Source organism: Taurulus bubalis, assembly GCF_910589615.1.
Source record: "Taurulus bubalis genome assembly, chromosome: 2".
Lineage (NCBI taxonomy): Eukaryota > Metazoa > Chordata > Actinopteri > Perciformes > Cottidae > Taurulus > Taurulus bubalis.
This window is the reverse complement of record NC_136590.1, coordinates 27,302,553-27,306,529: the sequence shown is the minus strand read 5'-3', so window position 1 is coordinate 27,306,529 and position 3,977 is coordinate 27,302,553.

The window sequence follows — 3,977 nt, the reverse complement described above, 5'->3', positions numbered from 1 at the left end:
TGATTGTGTTGTTCATGACATTCTGCACTCGTGGGACAAGTTGTACTTTATTTATATATACAAATATCAAGGCCAACAGCAACAAGAGAGCAGTTTAGCCTTTTCTGTAACCTCCACCTAAATACTTGATGAAATGTGACATCATGGCTATATTTTAGTCAACATTGTATGCTTTTGAAAGACATAATGCCATAAGCAAAGGAGTTTAAGTATCTTGGGTCTTGTTCACGAGTGAAGGTAAGATGGAGCGGGAGATTGACAGGCGGATCGGTGCGGCTGCAGCAGTAAAACAGGCGCTGCACCGGGCCGTCTTGGTGAAGAGGGAGCTGAACCGAAACGCGAAGCTCTCCATTTACTGGTCGGTCTACATTCCAACCCTCACCTATGACCAAAAGAACGAGGGATTATATCTCCCAGGACACACCTCGGGATCCCCCAGAATGAGCTGTGTTGCGGGTGAGAGGGAAGCCTGGGTCGGTCTGCTGGGCCTGCTGCCACGCCCGGCCCCGGATAAGCGGCTGAAAATGGATGAATCGATGGATAGAATCCCAAACGTCTTTTTGTGCCAAAAGTTGCTCAAAAATAACATTAACATAATATTAATTACAAATCCATTTGTGTACAAGCTTGATGAAATGTCTTGAAATGGTCTAAAATGGCTTTAATGTCTGGCCGGATGTATTGGTAAAGTCCAATGTGTTAGTTTGGGAATATTTAACAGTAGTCTGAAAGTGTGGTGACCCAAGATAACACCTGATACGGATTTGAGAATCTACATTATAAAAAAACAATAAAAGCACTGAGGACAATTTACTGTAACCATGAAGTAGACCATGACGGGAAGTGAAGCTGAACTCTTGGCTCACTTAGGGTGTAAAGCTATTTGATTCCATGTTTCTTTACTCTTTGAATATATTTTGTAATGATCTTACCCAGTTACTGGACATCAGGCAGATACATGACTGCTACGAGTTCACTACATATCACATAAAGGATAAAAAACGTATACATCTTTTATGAGCTAAAGTACTGCCTTTACACTTTTAATGAGTTTACTACACTTTTCTTTTGCTTCTATAGATTTCACTTAAACTCATCAAATGTTAGCATTAGATTATCCCTCATCTGCCTATTTTACATTACATTTCAACAACAAGAATCAAGAAAGTACAATTTCTTCAATAAAGTTAAACTACAAAGTGCTATCAGTAAGTGCCATTTAAGTGCTACTGCGGTGCTACTTTCCTTAATCAAGGTATAGTCGAAAAAGATGTGTTTTTAATTTGCGACGGAAGATTTCTGCTGTCCTGATGTCAATGTGGAGCTCATTCCACCGTTGAGGAGACAGGACCGCAAATAGTCGTTACTTTGTTGCTCGCAGTGACTATTTTTGACTATATTTTTTGACTGTAGTATTTTCTGATTTATAATGTGATAAAGATAAGTATCCAGAAATACCTCTGTAAAACCTTTTTAACTTGTGTTAAGGAAATGTTTGCAAATTAGTACATCTTAAATACGAGAATGTTCAATTTGCATATTGAAACTTATGTCTTAAAGTAAGTAATCCACTGAGGAAGTTTGGTTTCTTAGTTACATTTTAACATTTCAATCTAATCTTTATCAACCATCCTATTTGAGAACAGATCAGAGAAACCGTAATCTTGTATCAACACACTCTGCAACAATAAACTGTGATTCACTGCTCTCTACATTTTCAGATTAAATGAAACTCAACTATGCTCTCAGGGTAAAGAAACACATGTAATATTTAGGTAATTAGAAGCTTATCTGGAGGCACGGATGCCTTGATCCTTAAAGTTATTGGGATCTGTGAGTCATGGAAAATTCCAGAGCTTCAAGAAACGTAGACCCTTTATGATGTGAAACTTAAGGCTGTAATACTGACTGCCTGACGACTTAAATTGGTCACAGGTGCAGGCCATTGTAAAGATGTGGCAGTTGTAATTAATAATTGCACAATTTGGTTATTTGTAATATATATAGTTCACTTCATTTGACTTTACAATTGAATTTGCTTTTGGTCTTTACTGTATGAGATAATGATATGACCTTAGAGTTTTGGACTTTTTGTCAGACGATTTGAAAGACCTTGAGCTTTCGGAAATTGTGACAGGTATTTACTGACATTTTAAAGACAATAGACAACATCAATTAAAGGTCCAGTGTGTGGGATTTGGTGCCATGTAGTGGTGTGGTTGCGAATTGCAACTAACTAAACACCCCTCTGCTCACTTCTCCCTTTCCAAGGCTGCTGTATCGTGAGTAGGCGAATGCAAAACCATGGTACTCGCTCAGAGTCCATCCTTACCATAATATAAATTCTTTAAGAACAACAGTAGTCAGACGGTTTGACACTCTGGGACTCACATTACCACAGTTTTCTCAATGCATCAGAGAACATGCCCTTCAGGTAACGTAGAGCCAGTGTTTGGTTTGTCCGTTCTGGGCTACCATATAAATATGGTGGTGCAACACGTTGGACCCGCTCACTATGTGGATATGAGGGGATCATTCTAAACTAATATACTAGTACAACTTTTTATTTATTTATTCCTGCTCATGGATTCCCCAAAGTGCTGTACACTGTACCTTTTAATTGATTAATTATTGATCACGTGAGGTCATCATTGGATCCGTCCTTGTAAACCCAGTCTGCTGGGTTAAATTAAATTATTGTTTGTGAACAATGAATGCTCTAAAAACTGCAGTAGTATATTAGTGCAACCCATATGTCATGTCCCAGCTACAATATATAGATAGATAGATAGATAGATAGATAGATAGATAGATAGATAGATAGATAGATAGATAGATAGATAGATATATAGATAGATAGATAGATAGATAGATAGATAGATAGATAGATAGATAGATAGATCGATGTGGACGTTTGCTTGGATTATTGTGATTCTGGATGTCAGTCTTTCTTTAACCAGCAACTATCAGACATTACAACTGTCCTGTGAAGCCAGGTGAAGCCAGGTGAAGCCTGTGAAGCCAGGTCAATTTACTTTAAAGGGGGTCTTTAATTAACAGTTGAATGCAGCATCTGATCGCTGATAGCTTCAGTTTAACATGAACTGCAGATACAGGGACTGGGTCAGAGGTGTAGATTCTTTTATCTCATTGTTTGGAGTTTTTACGGCACATTCACAGTTTCTCCACATACCTACCCAGTACCAAACAACTGATAATGTCTGTTGGATCCGTCTAAGGGCAACCTGAGACCTTCCCCATAAGACCTTTATCAGGATATGTCATGTTAATATTGTGATTAAAGTGAGCTGACTGATCCTTAAAGGCCAAAACATGACTTTATGCCGATTTGAACAACATTTTGAATGCAGAACTTTAACTCGTTACAGTATTTGGACATGTGGGAAGAGGCTACTTATTTTACTTCTTAAAAAAACAAAAACATTTCCCCCCAAAAATATAACTTCAGTAAAACATTCAACCTTGAAGTTCCTCTTCATGTAAAAATAAAAAAACAAATTAAAATGTTAAATAAAGTATTGATTAACTATTAACGTTCACGTTTATATTTAGAAGAAGAAAATCAAATTCGTTTATTACACCGTTTATTTCCAAGCGCATCTGTCGACAACGGAGAAGACCTTCAAAATAAAAGCGCAAATTGTGTAACACGGCTCGCCAAGTGAACCTTCTAACCGGAAGCGCCCCCTTTATTCCGGCGCCGGGTCAAGACTTTTATTTTGACAGCAGCCCTGGATAGCTAAGCTTGTTTCCTTGCCTTTTAGCTCGACAGTGGTGCTGCTGCTGAGCCTCGGCGGTGTGTATGTGTGGATGGTGGACCGTTAAAACACCGACACCCTCCCCCCCCCCCACCGGCCCGCATTAAAATGCCTCATCGCCGCGTGTAAACGGGCGAAACTTCGTGGGAGGGGAGAGAGTCAGGTCTCCGGGCAGGTTTAGAGGAAAATACAGGCAGG